This window comes from Rhincodon typus, chromosome 1 (genome assembly GCF_021869965.1).
Source record: "Rhincodon typus isolate 14 chromosome 1, sRhiTyp1.1, whole genome shotgun sequence".
Lineage (NCBI taxonomy): Eukaryota > Metazoa > Chordata > Chondrichthyes > Orectolobiformes > Rhincodontidae > Rhincodon > Rhincodon typus.
The window spans coordinates 120,203,356-120,227,055 of record NC_063332.1 but is presented as its reverse complement, the minus strand read 5'-3'; the positions used below and the strand labels follow the sequence as shown (position 1 = coordinate 120,227,055).

The 23,700-nt window shown below is 40.9% G+C and overlaps 1 protein-coding gene across 1 annotated transcript in view; it reads left to right on the top strand.

Annotated features, from left to right (window-relative positions):
- Positions 1–562: 562 nt before the first annotated feature.
- LOC109929565 (peroxisomal acyl-coenzyme A oxidase 3-like) overlaps positions 563–23,700 on the top strand; it is a 72,846-nt gene continuing 49,708 nt past the window's right edge. The window contains exons 1-2 of the mRNA XM_020529228.2: positions 563–685; positions 10,137–10,247. The gene's annotated coding sequence lies outside the window, so the exon portion shown is untranslated. The remainder of the gene's footprint in view (positions 686–10,136; positions 10,248–23,700) is intronic.

The window sequence follows — 23,700 nt, the reverse complement described above, 5'->3', positions numbered from 1 at the left end:
GATCTCAATCAGTCACATTTTCTTTTGTATACAAGCTACTTTGGAAAACTGTTTTGATCTCAGTGCAAAGAACACCCAAGTCTTGTTGCACCTCTTCTTTCAACGTCAAGAATATTTTTGTATCCTTTACCTTACACATCAATGTAGGCTTTGTCTTATGGTATCTAAAGAGCTTCAAAATTTTATAAATGACATTTTCATTGAATGCAGCACTGTAGTCAATAATTCTGCCCTTTATGAAGTGTTCTTTGCAAATTGACACTATGATTTAAACAAAACAAAAATGTTCTGGACCAATATAATGCCAAAAGTGCTGTACTTGGCTATGTTCGAAACACTTTTTGTTTTAAACTTGTCATCAGTCCGTATTTTCCAATTTCCCTACTTGTGTTGTTCATATTTTTTAGTTGTACTCAAAAATTAAAGAAATTACCAAAGAACTGGCTTCAGGTCAGACTTATTTTTTCTCATTTTAACTTGTACAAGACTGAGAACAACCACGTTATGAGCTATTAAAGCCACTAGAAATATTATTCATTTTCAAATATAATTTGTATTACAGTGAATCGTCTCGGGGACGTTAGAAATGACAATGATCCTAACTGTACATATGAAGGTGACAATAATGTCCTACTGCAACAAACTAGCAACTACCTTCTCGGATGGATAAAAGCAAAACATCAAGGTTAGTTCAATATAATTTCACAGGTCATTCATTTTCCACAACAATAACATAATTGTTGTACCTATAATAGAAGCATGTGAAATATTGAAATCACACTACGTGCACTATAGGTTATAATGAGAATAGTTATCATGATTGTCTTCTGATCCACAGAAGATATAGTTGTTAGAAAGAAACAGACTTTACATTTTATTTGTTTGGTTACAACCAGGTGATTGTGATTGCTGAGCTTATCCTTACAATTTTTTTGAATAAGGACATAATGTTTGTAATTTTCCAATCTTCTAGCGAATGAGTCTAGTGAGAACTGAAAGGTTAAGGCCAGTCCTCTTGCCGTTTCCATTCTTATTTCCTCGAATATCCTTGGATGTTGTTCATCTGTCCCAGTGCCTCGTCAATAACAGTCTCTTTAATACTTCTTCCTTATCAATTTTGAACTCTTTTAGTGACAGACGTTTCTGCTCTGTCATCATGGCTTGCATAGCATCCACCTGTTCAGTAAGCACAGATGCAAAGTTCATAATTCACCCCAACCATGCCTCCATGTGTAAAACCTTTTTTGATTCCTACTTCTTTTTACCTTTTTTTTATCCTATTTATATGCATTTAGAAAATCCTAGGATTTTTCTTTATGTGGGCTGCTAATCTTTTCTCGTAATTCCTCTTTACTTCTCTAATATGAGTTTCCACCTCCTCTCTGATCCTTCTGTATTCGTGTTAGTCCTCAATTGACATGTGTCATAAGCACAATTTTTCTTCTTAATTTTAATTTCTATCTTCTTTCTAATCCAGGAAACATTGGATTTGTTTGTTCTATCTTTCACTTTTGAGAAAAAATACCTTGACCATACCCAAACCATCTTCTCCTTGAAGGTAGCATATTGCTCAGTTAGTTTTTGTTGCCAATTTTTTGTTGCAGTCTATCTTACCCAACTCCATTCTTGAATCAATAAGAATTTAATGATCAGTATTACTAAGTCTAGCTTTTCAATTTAATTGAATTCAAATTTCACCAGTCGTGATGGGATTTAAACCCATGTCCCCAAAGCATATCTGGGGTCTCTGGATTGCTAGTCTAAAGACATTAGCATTATGTCACCATCACTCCCAAAATCAGCAATTACACTTTGATTAAAACCTAATTAACTAGATCAAAATGAAGGAAGTAAATCAGATTTTCTTGAGTGAAAGAAAGGAAAGAGCAAAGAAGGCTGAGAGGGACCTGACTGATGTGTACAAAATGGTGAGAGTGTGACATTGCTGTGGCTTTAAGAGGTTATTTTGTCCTTTTTTAAAGAGTGGTTTTAAGACAGAGGTGGTGATCTGTTTCGTTGGAATGACAGTAAAGTAAACAGCTTGTGAGGCATTTTTTTTTAAGTTGGAACAATAGAAGCAGCCTGGATGGGTGCAGCCAGCTCTCACAGACCAGGATTTCTAGTTTTCAGTTTTTTGAAATTCAGCAGCAGTTGTTGTTGGAGCCTCAACAGGGTTGAAAGTTTCAATAGAGGTCTCCTAGCTGCTACTCTGTGTGAGTTTTTGCTTGATTTTTTTTTCTTTCTCTCTCTGTCTGCTGCTGCGTTGCATGTGAGAAAATAATATTTCTGAACTTGCCTTTTTGCCAAAGGGTGTGTTTATGGGATGTTACTATATTAGAACAATTAATTAGTAACAGTTACCAAATCTATTGCTCTGTTAAGTTTTCCAATAAGCAGCAGGAGTAGGCCTTCTGGTCCATCAGGCCTGTTCCGCCATTCAATGAGATCATGACCGATCTTTTAGTGGGCTCAGCTCCACTTACCCACCCGCTCACCACAACCCTTAATTCCTTTATTCTACAAAAATCCATCTATTGTCACCTTACAAGCATTCACCGGGCAGACACAACTGCTTCACTGAGCGGGGAATTCCACAGATTCACAACCCTTTGGGTGAAGAAGTTCCTCCTCAACTCAATTTTAAATCTGCTCCCCCTTATTTTGAGGCTATGCCCCCTAGTTCTGGTTTTATCCACCAGTGGAAACAACATCCCTGCTTCTATCTTATCTATTCCCTTCATAATTTTATACATTTCTGAAAGATCCACCCTCATTCTTATAAATTCCAATGAGTATAGTCCCAATCTACTCAATCTCTCCTCATACACCAACCCTCTCAATTCTGGAATTAACTTAGTGAACCTCCTCTGCACCTCCTCCAGTGCCACTACATCCTTTCTCAAATAAGGAGACCAAAACAGTACACAGTACTCTTGGTGTGGCCTCATCAGCGCCCTATACAGCTGCAGCATAACCTCCCTGTTTTTAAACTCCATCCCTCTAGCAATGAAGGACAATATACCATTTGCTTTCTTAATTACCTGCTGCACCTCAAAACAACTTTTTGTGATTCATGCACAAGGCCACCTAGGTCCCTCTTCACAGCAGCGTACTGCAATTTTTCACCATTTAAGTAGTTGTCCATTTTGCTGTTAATCCTATCAAAATGGATGACCTCACATTTCCCAACACTGTACTCCATCTGCCAGACACGTGCCCACTCACTTAACCTATCAAAGCCCCTCTGCAGACTTCCTGTGTTCTGTGTACATTTTGCTCTACCACTCATCTTAGTGTCATCTGTGAACTTTGACACACTACGCTGGGTTCCCAGCGTAGTCATCTATGTAAATTGTAAACAATTGCGGTCCCAACATTGATCCCTGAGGGACACCACTAGCTGCTGATCGCCAACTAGAAAAACACCCATTTATCCCCATTCTTTGCTTTCTGTTAGTTAACCAATCCTCTATCCATGCTAATTCATGACCCGTAACACCATGTACCTTTATCCTTTGCAGCGGCTTTTGTGTGGCACCTTGTCAAATGCAAACAACAGAGTTAAGTTATTCTAAATTTCTCTGTGTTTAAATAAATTGTGTTTTGCTTAACATCGAGTAGTTTGACCAGTCACATGGTATCTGGAATGCACCATTTTACATTTGACTTTAAAATCAGACAATGTTAGGGTCTAGGCTACCTTCTTAAAATATTTTGAGGGGGTCTGGTCCAGTCTTTGACAAGGGGAATTGATAGGGTAGATACGAAGAAACTTTTCCCCTTAGTCAAGGGGTCATTGGCCAGGCGACACAGATTAGAGTTAAGGGCAGGAGATTTAGAACGAATTTGAGGAAGACGTTTTTCACCCACAGGGTGGAAGATATCTGGAACTCATTGGTTAAAAGTAGAAGCAGAGACAGTCGAGGCTGGAAGCCTCACAGCATTTAAGTAGTATTCAGATAGCATTTGGAATGCCATAATGTATAAGACTACGGCCTTGTGTTGAGAAATGGGATTAAAGTGGATAGATGCTTGATGACCAGCATGGAAATAATGGACCAAAAGACCTCTTTCTATACTGTAAAACCCAATGACTCTGTGCCTCTGACCCTATGATTTGATTACCTACTAATGCTGAAAAAAAACGATGTGACTTTAAACATCAACACAAGCACAGGTGATAAGTTTTAAAATGAGAATTGGTCTGGTGCAGACTGGAAGAGCAGACAACACAGTTTTGTTTAAAGAAAGACCTTAGCGTCTCTCAGGCATAGAATTTAAACCTGAAGTAGTTGTTTAATTGTTGACTCAAATTCTGCAACAGTGGCAAAGTTTGTAGATGTTAAGATCTTGGTGATTGGCCATTGTCCAAAGTTGTTTTTTTCACTGGTCACTAACTTCAAAGTTGAGGAGACAGGGTGAGAGAGCTTGCAGTGTCCTCGCTGTTTATCAGTTCATATTTCTTTGTTTCTGCCTTGCTGCTCAAAGCAGTTGTTAATATAGGTCAAGTTATATATTTGTGAGACTGTTCCTTGTCCTTCCAGACTGAATACTCTGCAAGTAATCTTTCATCTCTCAGTATGTGAATTTATCTTGCATCTGTGAGTTGAAGGTATGAAAATTTCATGACATTGACTGAATTGAGTGAAATAACTCCATGGAGGCTGATATCCCATCACCAATTCACCTTTTATTTACATGTGCATCATACAGGGACTCTGACCAGCTAGCAGAGCTAGTCCCTAGAGTAAGGAGAATCCCTGAGACTCCTATTTATATCTGTCAACCAGGACTCCCTGATTGGCCCAGGTTAACAGTCCCAGTCAGGGAACTCATACTCATTGAGATCCATGTGACCAACCTCGTTCCTATCACGACATTGACTTGGCTGGATTCAGTCTTCAGGTAATATTGTAATCTCAGCCAGTGATTCCATATGAGTTTTCTGGATTTGCCTCAAACATGGTCAGGTGATTACAGCAACTATTTTAGGACAGTATTTGTCCTTTGTTAAAATATTTTCCTTTCCATAAAGGTCTGACAATCAGATGTTGGAAGTTCAGTATTGATAATGCACTTTACTGTTATTATAACAGTCCACAGGATGTGGGCATTGCTGCAAGGCTGGCATTTATTTTGTATCCTAGTAGTCTGAAAGACATAATGTCTTCTTGGTCTCTTGCCTTTTTTGTTGTTGTCAATTGCTACGACTGAGTGGCTTGCCCTTCACTTCAAAGTGCAGTGATTTGACAGTGTGAAACAGTAATTTCAAAATGTCGTCACAGTCGTGTTGACAGCATTAGGAAGGTAGATTTCTTTCCCTAAAGTAAACATTTAGAACAACCTGTCAGCTTAATTTTACTGACATCAACGTCTTACTTTCAAAATTTTTTCTAATGGAATTCAAATGTTCAGACTTGCCATGAAAACTCTCAATATGACAATCAACACATTATTATTTCAGTATTTAACTCACTGCCAGATCTCTTCTAGACAAGCCCACCTTGAAGAAGTTCTGCCCCTCTCTCCGACGGGATTTCCATTCCATCTTTCTTCTTGTCCACCGACATTAATTTCACTGTCACTCCTGGTGTTTGACCAAGTATTTGCTAAATCTCATTTCCACAGCCATATCACATTCCTCAGTGACTGACTCCGGCTCAGACTCACTCCACGTGGATTCCAACTGAAGTTTCATCCCTCATGTTTTGAATCCTCACAGGGTCACAGATATCTCCGTGATATTCAACGTTCCATGGACAGCTGCTCTTGCCGCATCCTGAGATCCACACTTAGTGCCATGCAGTGTCACATGCACACTCTCGACCTTTCTCTCCAACAGCATCGCAACACACTGGCTCAGGGCTGCACCACTCCACAGTTCCACTTCATCCTCCGGCTCATTCGTCACGCTAACAAGAAACTTTTTCTTTTCCTTGCAGGCATCATTGCCCACAAGATGCAACAACTCAAAGATACCCGTGGCCCTCTGGAACCTTCCTCTCCTCCCCTTCCCTTTACTCCAACCCCTCCCCCAGCGCCACCTCCTGTCAGGTATTCACCGTCTCTCCTAAACTTCCGCTCTCCGATGCTGAACATTCTGTACTCAGCAAAGGCCTCAGCTTTATTCCTCTGCGTTCCCATCTTAACGAATTTCAGGCACAACATGACATCTAACTCTTCTTCTGCCGTCTTTGCCTCCGTGTCCATTTCTTTGGGCAAGAGTCCTCTCCCTGTCCCACAGACCCCTTTGCCCAGTTCCAACACTGCCTCCACCTGGACCCCTCCCTTTGGCCTTTTACCTGCACTCGATCTGTTCGTGGAGAATTGTCGACGTGATATTAGTCACCTCAATTTCTCTGCCCCCCTCACCAAATCCAACCTGTCTCCCTCTGAACTAACTGCACTCCGTGCGCTTAGATCTAACCATGACTTTGTTATTAAGCCTGCCAATAAGGGTGGTGCTGTTGTAGTCTGGCGTACTGACCTCTACATTGCAGAGGCTGAGCGTCAGCTCTCCGATACCTCCTCTTGTCTTCCCCTGGACCATAACCCCACCATGATGCCTCAAGCCATTGTATCTACTACAGTAACTGACCTCATTTCATCCAAAAATCCACAAACAGGACTGTCCAGGCAAACCCATTGTCTCACCCTGCTCCTGCCCTACAGAACTCATCTCTTCCTACCTTGACTCAGTCTTCTCTCTCCTTGTCCAATCCCTGTCCACGTACATCCATGATTCCTCTGATGTTTTAGTTCAGTTTCAAAACTTCCAGTTTACAGGGTCCAGCCACCACATTTTTTACCATGAACGTCCAATCCCTTTGCACGTCCATCCCCCACCAGGAGGATCTTAGGGCTCTGCGCTTCTTCCTGGAGCAAAGACCTGAACTGTCTTCACCCACCGCCACCCTCCTCCGCTTGGTCAAGTCGTCCTCGCTGTAAACAACTTCTCTTTTAACTCCTCTCATTTTCTTCAGGTAAGAGGGGTGGCCATGGACGCCCTCATGGGCTCCAGTTATGCCTGTCTCTTCATGGGGTACGTGGAACATACCTTGTTCTAGTCTTTTTCCGGCCCCCACCCACAACTCTTTCTATGATATATTGATGATATCATCGGTGCTGCTTCAATCTCTAATCCGGAAATGTTAAAGTTCATCAATTTCACTTCCAATTTCCACACTGCCCTCATTTTCACCTGGTCCATCTCTGGCTCCTCCATTCCCTTCCTCAACACCTCTGTTTCCATTTCTAGCCATACATAGATGGACTAGCCACTAATATCCACTACAAACCCACTGACTCCCACAGCTACCTGGACTATACATCCTCACACCCAGCTTCCTGTAAAGACTCCATCCCATTCTCTCAGTTCACCCGTCTCCGTCGCATATGTTCAGATGAGACCAGCTTCGACAAGGGAGTCTTCGAAATGTCCAACTTCTTCCTCATCCAAGGATTCCCCAGCACCTTTGTTGACAGGCCCTCAACTGGGTCCAACTCATCTCCCACACTTCCGCCCTCACCCATTCTCTTCCCTCCCACAACAGTGACAGGGTTCCCCTTGTCCTTACCTACCATCTCACCAGCATCCACATCCAGAAGATCATCAGGTGCCATTTCCGCCACCTCCAGCGAGATGCCACCACAAGACACATATTCCCCTCCCCTCCCTTGTCCACCTTCCACAGGGACCGTTTCCTCCAACACACCCTGGTCCAGTCTTGCTTCACCCATCCCCCAGCTCTACGGCACCTTCCCCTGTAACCAGCGAAGGTGCAAGACCTGCCCATTTACCTCCTCCCTCCCCAATATCCAAGGGCCTAAACATACCTTCCAGGTGAAGCAAGACTTCACCTGCACTTCCCAGAATCTAGTCTACTGCATTTGCTGCTCACAATGTGGTCTCCTCTACAATGGGGAAATGAAGCGTGGACTGGGTGACCACTTTGCAGAACATCTACATTCTGCTTGCAGAAAAGACCCTGAGCTACCTGTTGCCTGCCATTTTAACATACCACCCTGTTCCTTGGCCAGTATCTCTGTCTCAGGCTTGCTGCAGTGTTCAAGCGAAGCTCAAAACAAGCTGGAAGAACAACACCTCATTTTCCACTTGGGGATCCTGCAGTCCTCCAGACTCAATATTGAGTTCAATAATTTTAGGGCCTAATCTCTCCCATGTCCTAGCCCCCTACGCCACAAACCAGACCTTGTTAATACTATCAAACTATACGGTAAATGGAAAAGCCCCAGGGAAAATTGATGCACAGAGAGATCTGGGTGTTCAGGTCCATTGTACCCTGAAGGTGGCAACGCAGGTCAATGGAGTGGTCAAGAAGGCATACGGCATGCTTTCATTCACCGGACGGGGTTTTGAGCACAAGAGTTGGCAGGTCAGGTTACAGTTGTAAAGGACTTTGGTTTGACCGCATTTGGAATACTGCCAACAGTTCTGGTCGCGACATTACCAAAAGGATGTGGATGCTTTGGAGAAGGTGCAGAGGAGGTTCACCAGGATGTTGCGTGATATGGAGGGCGCTAGCTATGAAGAGAGGTTGAGTAGATTAGGATTATTTACATTAGAAAGACGGAGGTTGAGGGGGGACCTGATTGAGGTCTACAAAATCATGAGAGGCATAGACAGGGTGGATAGCAAGAAGCTTTTTCCCAGAGTGGGGGACTCAATTACTAGTGGTCACGATTTCAAGGTGAGAGGGGAAAAGTTTAAGGGAGATATGCGCGGAAAGTTCTTTACACAGAGGGTAGTGAGTGCCTGGAACGCATTGCCAGGGGAGGTGGTAGAGGCGGGCACGATAGCGTCATTTAAGATGTATCTAGACAGATACGTGAATGGTCAGGGAGCAGAGGGATACAGATCCTTGGAAAATAGGCAACAGGTGTAGATAGAGGATCTGGATCGGCACAAGCTTGGAGGGCCGAAGAGCCTGTTCCTGTGCTGTAATTTTCTTTGTTCTTTATCTTACGCACTACCTATTTAATCACTAACTGTCCCCATTAACAACTATCCACTGTCCTAGCCAGATCATTATCAGATCCTTTGTTTATCCAACTGCTCTTCTCTCTCTGGGCTCTATCCTATCATTTACTCTCTACTCCATCCCCCTCCCTATTTTATGCATATAAACTGACGTTTTCCCAGTTACCATCAGTTCTGAGGAAGGGTCACTGGACCCAAAATGTTAACTCTGATTTTTTTCTTCACAGATGCTGCCAGACCTGCTGAGCTTTTCCAGCAACTTCTGTTTTAGTTCATTATTTCATGACCTCTTGATCCAACAATATAGCAATCAGTGCACCATGAAAAGAACTTTGCTGTATTAGTTTTATGAGAAATCGCTTGACTATATTGAAATAAACATTTTGTGAAAAGTCATTAAAGTTCTGTAAACCTACTTAAAGAATTTGTGATAAGTTTATAAATTTTGCAAAATGATTCCCCTTTCAGACCAGCAGACATACTCATAAAGATCAGAAAATGAGCCAGCTTTAATGAGCAGTGTGTTGCCATAGATTGGGTAGGTTTTTTTTAAACCCCGTGTCAACAGTTAGGTGGATTTTTTTTTTCAGTTTTAAGCTGGACTCTGAATGCTGAATTGGTTCACCTGTTGGAAATATTGTAGATGTATTTTCTGGTGATTAAATTATATTTAATGTTATATATTAATGTTAATATTAATCGAATCAATGTTATGCCACAGTTCAAAATGGAGTGAAAAATATTATATAGACTGTAATAATGCAACAACGATATGTTGTTATTCCAGAACATGCCCATTTCACTGTATTGATCCTCCTGATCCACTTAAAAAACTACAGATCACTGTTTCCTCTCCCCACCTCCTACTCCATTCCTTCTATCATGCCTTAATTAGCCAAGGTTGGTTAGGGCCTGAGAGGTAAACTGTATCAGAGTATTCTTTGGTGCCCACTCCAGAATTATGATGATGAGACCTAAGGATGAATTTAGGAGGTTCTTGGACCTGTGTATTCTGGCACATCATCGCTGCTCACTGCTGGAAACGTACCTGATTTTGGTATTGGCTAATTTAGGTCATTGTCTGTCAATATAATGTATTTTGTTCTAAGTTTTGCTTTTATTTTCTCAATGTTAGATCATGTAACTATCAAGTCCCCATTGCAATCAGTTGATTTTCTGGAAGATTTGAATTCTATTCTTAACCAAGAATTTACAGCAACTGATGATGAATGTCTGGATTGTTCAGGTAAGATATAAATTCACTTTGTTAGTTTAGAACTTGATCTAACCAGGCTAGTTTTATAAAATGATTGCAATGACTCTTTTTTTCAGAATTCCCAGAATCCATAGATAGACCTAAAAATTATGATATCCTAATAGAATTAATTCCTGATTTATCCATCTACAGGCTCTTAGTTCACAAATATCAGTCACAATCTTGAACAATCCACCATTTACTCAGCCCTTCAGTGAGTCTTTTGTGTGCTAATTATTGTTAAGACAATAGCTTGAACTTACATAGCACATTAATGTAGAAAGCTTCCCTTCACAGAGGTCCATGGTGAATTGATGCCAAACAGGGAAAGTAAGTGGTGACAATTTTTTTTTATCCACTCATGGGACTGGCTGGCCAGCATTTATTGCCTGTCCCTAGTTTCCTTTGCACTCCACATTGTTGAGGCATCACCTCTGCAGAGTGAAAATTACTCCACGGAGGATGAATCTGCTGTCTTTTCTCCCACCCCTGCAACTGGATCAGTGACCTTATTGTTGCCTGTCAGCCAGCTATCCCATTCTGCCCCTGCCACTGCCAAGATGATGCAGTCTAAAACCAGACCTTCTCAGCATACAGTTATATAAAGGTTGCCATATTAGGATATTTACAACTTACTCCACTGAAATTCAGCAGGATTTCACCACTTATGCTACAGCCACTGATGTGGTGCTGTGTTGGAACACTAGCCCGGGCAAAGGCACACAGAACGCCAGCACTACTGGATTGCAGAATATAAGAACCTAAGATCTTCAAATTTACGGCATTTAACCCTTTGAGCCTTCTGTACCATTTAATAGTTACTGATCTATGACTTAACTCCACAACAACACAGATCTATCATAGGAAAGGTGTGGGCCATTCAGCCCCTCTAGCTTGCTTAGCCATTCACCGAAATCATGAAGAAAACATTTGGCAAATCAATTGTTTCCCAACTTTAATTTCTCAGGAAAGAAACAGCAATTGTTTATTTTTGTTAATTATCTTTCTTACCTTTTAAATATTCCCTAACCCATGAGTACTCTCTTCAGATAAAATGATGAGCAGACCCATATTACATTTATTTATCCCTCTTTTCTTTTTTTGTCATCACGTTCCCTCGTGACCAACTTGAGATCTATATTTGCTATGGCAATCACATGGCATACCATTTTATAGAATGACTTTGCCAGGATTTTTTATTTGCAAACTTTTCCACAATTTCCTGTGATATATGCAGATATTAAGGCAAGAAGGTAAATAATTTTCAGATAGCCTTGGAAGGCTTTCTCAAGGCCTTTTGCCATTCTTATTAAAATAAGTTGATGAATTACATTTTTTTTGCATCCTGTTTGCAGGCAGGGCTGTTCTTCCAGACAGCTGAAACCATCTGAGACAGGCATGCTGTTCACTTTTATCATGCTGTTCTTTTTTTCTACTTGCATATCTCATTAAGTTAATTAGAACCTTTTGAGAACAGTTGGCTTGAATTAAGTTCTAAATGTGAATGTACTGGGTGGGACCCTCTTATGGTGCATTGGTAGTGCCACTACCCCTGGACCAGGTTCAAGTCCCACCTGCTCTAGAAATGCATCATAACATCTCCGAACAGGTTGATTAGAAAAATAGGTAAATAAAAAAATATTGAATGTATTGGAAGGCAATGGTTTTGTGACTTATGTACTGTTAGTTTAGCCCATCTAAATAGTTTTTTTTAATTCCATCAATTTGCTTCCAACTATAATATATGCTTTCTGCTCTTGACTACACTACCCAAACAAGCTCATGTTTTTCTACAAAGAAATAGAATTAAGCACAACCTGAAGAATTTTAGTAAATACATTGTTATGGGACACTAACTATATCTCTATTTATATACACATTATGTTTTGTTTTTGGTTTCTGTATTACCAGGGATATGACAATCACCACCGAGTTACACATGTTTGAGCCTTTCACCCTGAAAGCATGTAAGATTATTTTTTAGAAAAGAATCAAAACTACCAGATCAAACCGCAAATGACTAGCTCAATGAATAAATGATTTTTTTTTTAACCCGGATAAGTGAAACAGTTGGCAGAAGCTCATCTTGATAGAGTCATAGAGATATACAGCATGGAAACAGACCCTTTGGTCTAACTCTTCTACACCAACCAGATATCGTAAATTAATCTAGTCCCATTTACCAACATTTGGCCCATATCCATCTAAACCCTTCCTATTCATATACCCATCCAGATGCCTTTTAAGTGTTGTATCAGCCTCCACCACTTCCTCTGGCAGCTCATTCCATGCACACATCACCCTTTGCATGAAAAATTTGCCCCTTGGGTCCCTTTTAAATCTTTCCCCTCTCACCTTAAACCTATTCCCTCTAGTTTTGAACTCCTCTATGCTGGAGTAAAACCTTGGCTATTCACCCTATCAATGCCCCTCATGATTTTATAAACTTCTATAAAATCACCCTTCAGCTTCCAACACTCCAGGGAAAATAGCCCTAGCCTGTTCAGCCTCTCCCTATAGCTCAAACCCTCCAACCCTGGCAACATCCTTGTAAATCTTTTCTGAACCCTTTCACGTTTCACAACATCTTTCCTGTAGCAGGAAGACCAGAAAGATACTCCAAACATTTCAACATATCATTTTCTTTTTAGTCATCTGGCGCTACTGTCCTTGAGTGTTACTGGAAAAAGTCACATTTTGTGGAAGCTTTTCACTTATCAAAATAATTTGCAATAGTAGCAGCATGAGACAACTGGCTTCAATGATTGTTCAAATTTTTGAGATACTGTTTGAGCTAGGTGTTAGCAAATAGGTGGTATCCTCCATTATTAGGATGCTGCCATCAGGCTAAAAAGCTGTTCTGCCCATGATACAAATGAAGAATATGGTATGTGAATTTCAGTGCCTGTGTGATACTAAGTATGTAGGTTGTGCATTCCAAAGGCTGGTGGATTACATCAAGCAGCGTGTCCATTTAAATATTTTCCAATCAACCTGTTCAGACATGCTATGACACACTTCTGGAGCAGTTGGGACGTGAACCCAGGCCTCCTGGCTCAGAGGTAGGGACACTACCACTGTGCCACAAGACCCCAGCTAGCTTTTCCTTAAACTGAAATAGCAACTCATAACACTCTTTACTCTTCATAATGTACAACGTATAAAAGGATTGTCCAGTGTGCTGATATAATATCTTAGCTGAAACTATAATCACCTCAGAACTTAAATTTAGAGGGCCTTTTATGGAGGTGACAGGTGTCTTGGAAACTAACTAAAGAGCAGGCAAAAGACCCACTTTACCTTCTTTGAGGAAAGCTTGCTGAATTATGAGCCAATCAGCATTTATAAGGCTAGTGGTGATCTTCCTTAGGATCAGGACCCTGAACTTGGAAAATCCTACCTCCTGAGAGCTGTTGGTAAATGAGAGAACAGCAATTCTTTCACTTAGCAGCACCACTGACGAGGCAGTTACTACTGCTGATATGGCACCGACCAGAGCACCGCAATTGCAGAGTGACCGAGGGCCAGAGCTAAGTAATGACTGAAGAAGTTTCACAAGGTGGGGTGATGTGCCCCCTAATAGGGAACTGTTAAAGAGATAGGGTAGTGATAGTGGGAAGTTTCAACTTCCCTAACATTAATTGGAGTATTCATAGTGTGAAAGGTTTAGAGGAAACGGAATTTTAAAATGCATTGAGGAGAGCTTTTTAAGCCAGTACATAGAAGGCTCTACAAGAGAAGGATTGGTTCTAGACTTAATTTTAGGTAATGAAGACGGGCAAGTGATTGAGGTGCCAGTGGGGGATCATGTTACAGATAGTAATCATAACTGTTAGTTTCAAAGTTGTTCAGGAAAAAGACAAGGAAGGGCCTGAAGTCAAGATTCTTAAGTCAAAGTAGACAGGCTGTAATAAGGTCGGATATGATTTGTCCAGAGTGGATTGGGAGCAGATACTTTTAGGTAGATCTGTCAGAGCAAAAGACAATTGGACAGGTACATGAATAGGAAAGGTTTAAAGGGATATGGGCCAAATGCAGGCAAAAGGGACCCAGTTTAGTTTGAGAAGCCTGGTCGGCTTGGACCAAAGGCTGTTCCTGTACTATATGACTCTATGACAGTGGATGCATTCAAGAAGGAAATGGAGAGAGTACAAGGCCAACATATTGTAGTAATGATAAAGAGTGGGACTAACAAACCCAGTGAATCCTAGATATTGAGGGATACACAGGATTGGATAAAAAGAAAAAGGAAGGCTTATGACAGATGCCGAGGATTCAAAACAGTAGAATCCCTACAGGAATATAGAATACGTAAGGGAGAACTCAGAAAGGAAATTAGGAGAGCCAAAAGGGAGCATGAAAGAATAATGACAAGTCAAATAACAGAAAATGCTAAAGAAAAACAAATTGATGGAAAAGCTCAGCAGGATTGGCAGCATCTGTGGAGAAAAATCAGTTAACATTTTGAGTTGAGGGACCTTCCTCAGAACTGATGTTAGCTAGGAAAATATTGGTTTATATGCAGAAGATAGGGTGGGGGAGGGGGGTGCTAAGCAGCAAACGATAGGTTTGGATAAAGCTCAAAGAGAGCGAAGAACAGTTGGACAGACATAGGAGTGGATAACGATCTGGCTAGGATGGTGAATAGCTATTATTGGGGAAGGTTAGTGGCTGACAATGGGAAGGAAAATCCTAAGCTAATTTACAAGTACGTTTAAGAACAAAAGGATAACTAAGGAAAAAATAGGGCCTATTAAGGAAAACAGTATAAAATGTGCATGCGGCCGGAGGGCATAGCCAGGGTTGTAACTAAATGGTCTATGTTGATGTCTACCAGTGAGAGAAACAATGTGGGTAAAGAATTCTGGGAGAAGACTTGTGATTATAATTGAAGAAATTAGCGTAGACAGAATAAGTTCTGAGTGGTCTGGCAGGTGTAAAAGTAGATTAATCTCCATGATAGAATGAAATGGATCCCGGCTGTTGAGTGAGACAAGGGAGGAAATAGCAGGGGTGCTTCCAATAATTTTCAATTTCTCTCTTTCCCCAAGAGAGGTGCCAGGGGACTGGAGGACAGCCAATGTGGTAATGTTGTTCAAGAAGCAGGGAAAGAGGAAGGGATAGACCAGGAATCTACAGACCAATGAGTCAAACCTAAGTGGTTTACTTACAAACTGTTGTAAGTAATTCTGAGGAACAGAATTAATCTGCATTTGAAGAGGCAGGGGTTAATCAAGAACAATCAGAATGATTTTGTTAAGAGGAGGTCATATTGGACCAACTTGATTAAATATTTTGAGGAGGTGACCAGATGTGTAGATGAGGACAATGCTTTTGATGTAGTCTATGTAAATTTCAGTAAGGCTTTTGTTAAAGTCCTGCATGGAAGATTGATAGCAAAGGTAAGAGCCCTGGGATCCAGGGAAATTTGGTTAATTAGATCGAGAATTGGCTGAGTGACAGGAAGACGAGGCTGATGGTCAAGGGGTATTTTTGAGACTGGATTGGGATCGCTGTTAGGGCCCTTGCTGTTTGCTTCTGATGTGGGATTAGGAGTGTTTTCAAAGGTAATAACAAGTTTACCTGCCAATGATTGGACCAAGTTGTGGATTGACAATATATGCCCTGCCTTCATTCCAAACTAATGTCTATTTTGCTTCAACACCAACAGTGCTCCCAGCCTGCAACGTCAGGCTTAGCTGGGAATCCAGCTGTTGGTTTGACAGACTGTCAAGTGGTACTTACCACTGAAAGGAATTTTAAACATATTCTGCGTTAATTTCTTCCAGAGATCTGGGAAATCATACTAATTGGTCTAAAAGTCTTCTATCATACTGTCTTTCTGGCCTTTCATTAAATATAAGACCCATTTAAGAGCCTGAGAATTAACTATTTTTTCTAATTCTCCACCTGATTTCCTGTATATTCAACATTATTGTGCATAAATAAAAATAACCTGCTCAACCACCAATAGCATTTGAGACTTCTGGATGTTATTTCTTTGTCAGATTAATTGGAGGATTTATCCTTCCACAAATTTCAAGGTTGCCATGTGATACATTTTCAGAGGTAGTTCTAAAGGAATGAGCAGTTCTCGGGTCATTCATTACCTATACCACTGTTGAATCAGCCGTCAAAAGCTGTGAAAGAGGAACTCAGTTCCTTATTGAAGTATTCTCACACTCCTTCCCAAATTCTTTCGCAGATGCAGCAGTGTGACCACGGTCAGTAGGAGATCAGCCTGATTACCACCACTTAATACATTGATATTTATACAAATTAAAATATATATAATTGTAATTCAGACTGTATCCTTTCGAGTAATCAAACTCAGATTTTCAATAAATCACAGACTATCACAAAAACCAAAAACAAATGTCATTTGTGCAGTAGGCAATAGGTCTATTGCTAGAAAATCCTTTGTGATGTAATTCCAGTGTTGTTGCAAGACAGCTGTAAAAACAATATACAAGTCCACTCCACAATAGCGTGAGATCATTTTATTTGGACAGCTGGAAGTGGGTGTTCTGCACAGTGGTTTCTCAATCTCAGAATTTCAGTCTCCATTTTTATTACACTCAGGATACAATAATCTTCATACTTCAAAAAGTTGTCATTGTATATTAATAATTACTGTGTTAGTTGAACATCAATGATATTTATCATTCAAAGCAGTATCTGCAAAACATTTCTTATGAAAAAGTGTACATTTACGAACATAAGAATGTTTACAAGCTAGCACACAGGTGCAGCAGGTAATCGAGAAGGCTAATGAAATGTTAGCCCTCACTTCAAGGGGTTTGGAGTATAAGAATAGAGAGATCTTACTGCAACTGTAAAAGGTGCTGGTGAGACCACATCTGGAGTATTGTGAGTATTTTTTGTCCCCTTAAGAAATGATTTTATTTCAGTGGAGGCACTTCAGAGAAGGTTCGCGAGGATGATTTCCAGTATAGAGGGATTGTCTTAATAGGAAAGGTTGAACAGTTTGGGACTCTACTCATGAGAGGCGATTTCATTGACATATACAGGGTTCATAAGGGTAAATGCTGAAAGGTTGTTTCCTCTCATGGGAGAGTCTAGGACCAGAGGCTATGGTCTCAGAATAAAGAGGTGCCAATTTACGACTAGGATGAGGAGGCATTTCCTCTCTGAACTTTGTCAATCTTTGGAACTCCTTGCCATAGAGAATTGTGGAGTCAGAGTACCTGTGTATACTTAAGGCTGAGATAGATTCTTGATCTGTAAGAAAATCGAGAGATACAGGGAAAATGCGGAAAAGCGAATGTCAGATCAGGCACGATCCTATCAAATGGTGCATCAGATTGGCCTATTCCTGTTTCTATTTCTTATGATCTTCCTTGCCTCAATCCATTTAAGAGCCTGAAAGTTGACTATTTTTTGCACTTGTCCAAGTAATAATTCTCCATCTACTTTCCTTTATGTCCAACATTATTGTGCATAAATATAAATAACCTGTTCAACTACCAGGTAGCACTTGAGACTTTTGAGCATTATTTCTTTGTCAGATTAATTGGAGGATTTATCCTTCCACAAATTTCAAGCTTGCCACGTGGTACATTTTCAGAGTTAGTTCTAAGGGAATGATCTGTTCTCAGGTCATCCATTGCCTTTACTGCTGTTGAATCGGCCATCATAAGCTGTGAAAGAGGAATTCAGTTCCTTTTTAATTTATATCCACCGCTCTAATTTATCTTCACTTTTTGTATGTTTTTTTAATTGTTTAATTTGCCTCCCTTGCTTTTTCTTACTTCATTTGTCTCTACCCTTATCTTTGCCTGACATCAGCTTTAACTATTTTTGATCTATTTTGAATGAGTCACGCCCTATTTTTTAATTTCAAAGATTTCCATCTGGTTTCTTCCCAATTAGATTCCATACTCAAGGGCAAAATTTTCAGGACCCTTTAAATCTGGGTCCCAACATCACACCATGTCAGGACCATTAACCAAATATTGATTATTGGCCAGGTCTTGTACCTAAATTCTGATGCTGAAGAACATAAAAATGATCATTTAAAAGGAACTGATCTAGTCAGGAGTTTTAATCCCAATCATAATGTGTTATTTGTGTACTCTTTCAATTGTGCTATACTCAGTAAGTGGTTCCACCTTGACAGCATTTGTCAGAGGCTGGTTAAAATGTTACCTAGATTCACAGGTCATGAGGATCTATGCAAGATTAAAGAGTACTTCTTGTTTTTATGTTTGATGATGACAACACATTGAGGTTGTTAAAAAGAGTGGTAATTTACTGCAAAACAGATGGAATAAGCTAATTTGTCATTGCTGATCTTTCATGAGATAACCTTATTGTTGAGTAAGCCTTCCATGAAAAAGGCACAAATGACACTGGGCATGGAGCATGGTGATGCATTTGTTTTTGGAAAACCAGTGGATCTGCACATTGTGCAATCAGGGCATCAATCCATCCTCCTAAAAGTAGCTGTTTCTAACCAGAGTTTTAGATAAGTAATAGTGGCATCAGGTGATCAGAATTAGAGAGAAAAGAAATACAAATTAAGGTGAAAGTTACACAAACAATTTTCTAACCCTCTTGTTCACTGGCAGGTGCTTGGAGGTGCTCCACATAGATAAATGCCACCATCTTCTCTTACAATCACAGGGCCACCACTCACTCTAACTCTGCCACAGCACACCTATCTCACCAAGGCTCAGGGACTGTAACACTCACAATTGCACGCTTCATTTCCACTCAAGGGCTCTCACTCACCTCATAGTGATAGGCTTTGGGGAGTCAGAAGGTGAGTCACTCACTGCAGTATTCCTAGCTTCCGACCTATTTTTGTAGCCACTGTATATCTACGGCAAGTTCATTTGAGTTTCTGGTCAATAGTAACACTCCCCCAGGATGTTAATAGTGGGGGATTCAGTGACAGTAGCACCATTGCATGTCAAGGGGCACTGGTTAGATTTTCTCTTATTGGAATGGTCATTGTCTGCCATTTGTGTGGTACGCATGTTACTGCCACCTGTCAGCCCAAGCCTCGATATTGTCCAGATCTTATATTTGAACGTGGACCGCTTCCGTATCTGAAGAGTTGCAAATGGTACTGAATATTGCGCGATCTGTGGCAAACATCCCCACTTCTGACCTTTATGATGGTGGGAATGTCATTGATGAAGCAACTGAAAATGATTGGGTCTAGGACACTACCGTGAGGAACTCCTGGAGAGAAGTCATGGAGCTAAGATGGCTGATCTCAGATAACCACAGCTATCTTGCTTTGTGTCAGGTATAACTCCGACCAGCAGAGAATTTTCCCCCGATAACTATTGATTTCAGTTTTGTTAGGGCTCCTTGATGCTACATTCGATCAAATGTGGCCTTAATGTTAAGGGTTGTCACTGTCACCTCACCTCTGGAATTCAGCTGTTTTGTCCATGTTTGAACCAAGCCTGTAATGAGCCCTGGCAGAACTCAAACTAAGCATCAGTACAGAGCCTATTGCTGAGCAGATGCTGCTTGATAATACTGTTGATGTCACCTTCCGTCACTTTACTGATAATCAAGAGTAGACTGATAGGGTAGTAATTGGCTGAGGTAGATTTGTGCTGCTTTGTGTGTCCAGGACATACTTGGACAACTTCCCTAGATGCCAGCATTGTGACTGCTGTGAAAGAGGTTGGCTCAGGGAGCAGCAAATTCCAGAGCACGAGTCTCCAGAGCGGTTGCCAGGATATTGTCAGGACCCATAACCTTTGCAATATCCGGTGTCTCCAGCCATTTATTGATATCATCTGGAGTGAATCGAATTGGCTAAAACCTGTTGTGAAAAGCAGCCTCACAGAAGCATGCAAATCATAAATGCCCTGGAGCTCTAAAGTGATGTAATGAGGGGCTTAAGTGGTGTGAGAGTTTGTCCAAGAATAGGTATGATGATAAGACTGGTGATTTACCGATGCTCACTTGCATGGCTGAAAGACGGAAGAATCTGGTCCCCATGGAGCGTGCAGGGACCTTGTGGCAAAGACAAAGTTGGATGAAGGCTTGGAGAAGGAAGCAGAGAGCTGCTACCACTAGATAACAGCTCAGACCTTTGTGTCACAAGTGGTGCCATCTTGTTTCTTGAGAAAGATGGGAGAATTGGAAGCTGCACATAATTAAGGTGCAATTACATGGAAATAGGATAATCACCATCATTAGTGAGATTTTGACCTTGCTGTTTAACCATAAGACGAAAATCTGATTTTCCCTCTCTCTCTCTCTTTCTCTGTGTCAAGATTCTGATTTTTATTTAACTTTTGGCATGTTTATCAACTTTCTCGTCATTGCCTACCCCACTCCAGGGAGGACAAAATTCCACCCATGGTTTCTACCGTCTTATTTTTATGAAATTGCATTCCTAGAGTGGAGCCTCACCCAGTGGGACTTTAAATATGTGCTTTATATAATTTTTGCTTCCTTAATTGGAATTCTGGTATGGTGTCACGCCACCAAGACATATTCTGGGAATTTATTTACACACTAATGGTTTTCTGTCCATAAATACAAAATATCCCAAACAATTACAGGGAGAAGGCTGTCAAAAAGCTGATTTATGCTCCCTGGTGATGAGACTGGGTATCAGGGAGCAACTTGTCAAGACTGCATTCAAATTTTTGAACACTTCAAATAAAAACAAGCATTTCTAACTCTGATCAGTTCTGATGGCACACAAAGAATACACACTCATGAAGCAGTGAATGTATAAGGAGAGAGATTTTCATGTTATAATTTTATGATGTGAACTGTCTAAAATCAATTTATTATAATGGATGTTACATAGAAGGTACAGCACAGAAACAAGCTATATGGCCCAGCTAGTCTATATTGATCTTTATTGGCATCACTGCCAAAGCCAGTATTTGTTGTCTAATCCTAATTACCTTGAAACTGTGTGGCGTTTTCTGAGGCCAGGAGGGTAGATTTCCTTCCCTAAAGGATATGTGTGAAACAGGTGGGTTTTTATATTAATCTATGGCAGTTTTATAGTCACCATTACTGCATACAGGTCATAGATTAGGAATCCTGCAATGAGTAATTCACCGCCTGATGCTTCAAAGCCAGTCCAGCATCTACAAGGCGCAAGTCAGGAGTGTATTGGAAAATTCCCCACTTACCTGGATGAATGCAGCTCTAACGACAACATTAAAGAAGCTTGACACCATCCAGGACAAAGCAGCCTGTTTGAATGGCACCACACCCATAAACATCCACTCCCTCCACCACCAATGCTGAGTAGCAAGTGTGTACTATCTACAAGATGCACTACAGAAATTCACCAAGGCTGTTTAGACAGCAACTTCCAAACCCACAACCACTTCCATTTAGGACAGGGCAGAAGATAGGTTGGATCAGCAGCAATTACAAGTTCTGCTCCAAACCACACACTATTCTGACTTGGAATATAATCACTATTCCTTCAGTGTTACCGGGTCTAAGGTCTGGAATTGTGTGTCTGCCTATACCACATGGACTGCAGTGTCATGGAATCATACAGTACATAAAAGGCCCTTTGGCCCATTAAGTCTGCATTGACAATAGACTACCCTAAATCTATACTAGTCCTATTTTCCAGCACTTGGCCGATAGCCTTGAATGTTATGGCACTTATAAACAAAATATCCTCTTTGCATCTGTTTGATCAAGGCCATTAATAATATTTTTAAAGAAAATAGCCCAAATCTATTCAATCTTTCCTGCTAAGTATCACTTCTCAGTTTAAACATTGCCCTTGAAAATTATTTATGTACCTCATCCAGATGTTCATTTTTTTTAATTCACATACCGATGAGGTAGTATTTGCTGGATTGGAATTTGTCCGGGTTATACCTGGGCAGATATCCACATTGTTGGGTAGATGCAAGTGTTTTAGCTGTACTGGAACAGCTTGGCTATAATGCGGAAAGCTCTGGAGCACAAGTCCTTAGTACCACTTCCAGGATGTTGTCAGAGCCCATAGCCTTTTTAGAGATGCCAACTGTTTCTTCATATCATGTGGAGTGAATCCTGTTGGGTTGAAGACTGGCATCTGTGGGGCTGAGATGGAACATTCGCTTAGCACTTCTGGTTGAAGATTGTTGTAAATGCTTCAGCCTTATCTTTTACCTGGATGTGCTGGGCTCCTCATTCATTGAGAATTGGAATATTTGTGGAGCCTCCTTTCCAGTGAGTTGCTACTTATCCAGCACCATTCACAATTGTATACAACAGGAATGCAGAGCTTCAATCTGACCTATTGGTTCTAGAATTACTTAGGCCTGTCTCACTTGGTTCCTATTCTGTTTAGCATGTAAGTAGTCCTGTTTTTAGCTTCACCAGGTTGACGTCTCATTGTGAGGTATGCTACTCATGGCATGCCTCCTGCACTCCTTACTGAACCAAGTTTGATCACCTAGCATCCTAATTAGGTTGCAGATTGTTTTTGAGTACCATTCTGCTGCTGATGGCCCACAATACCACATGGATGCCTACTGTTGCTAGATCTTTTCCAAATATGCCCCATGTAGTATGGTGATAGTGTCACACAACACAATGAAGGATATTCCCAAAGTGAAGATGGGGTTTTGTGTACACAAGTATTGTATGATGATCACTTCTACTCAATGGACCTGCAGCAAGCAGATTGGTGAGGAAGAGGTTAATTTGTTTTCCCCTCATATTAGCTCCTTCAACAATTTCCATAGATCCAGTCCAGCAGCTAAGTCCTTTAGGACTTGACCAGCTCGGTCAGTATGGTGCTTCTAAGCCACTCTTAACAATGATTATTGAAGTCTGTGCCCTTGCCAGTCTCAGTGCTTCCTCCAAGTGGTGCTCAAAATGGAAGAATGCTGATTCATCAGTTGAGTATGGCACAATACGTGATAATGAGCAGCACATTTCCTTGCCCGTGTTTGACCCAATGCCATGAGGCATTGTGGGATCTGGAGATAACGTTGAGAACTCCCAAAGCTTGCTGTCTGTATACCACTCTGCTGCCATCTCTTCTGGATCTTCGCTGCTAATGAGACAGGACATACCAGAGATGGTGATGGTGTTCTCTGGGACATTGTCTGTGAGATATGATTCCGTGAGTATGTCTGGCAGGCTTGATGATTACTTTGTAAGACAGCTGTCTGAATTTTGACACTAATCCTCAGATGTTAGGAAGGAGGACTTTGCAGGGTTGCTAGAACTGAGTAGTCCATTGTTGTTTCCTGTGCTTAGGTTTATCTCAGGTGATGTCTGCAGTTTCATTCCTCTTTTGAGATGTTTTAGCAGTTCAACTAAGTGGCTTGCTAAGCCATTTCAGAAGCATTAACCACGTTGTTCTTGGTGTGAAATCACCTGTAGGTCAGAAAAGGTAAGAATAGCAGTTTCTTTCCCAAAATGATATTAGTGAACCAGATTTTTTGTTTTGTTAAGACTATCAACAATGTTT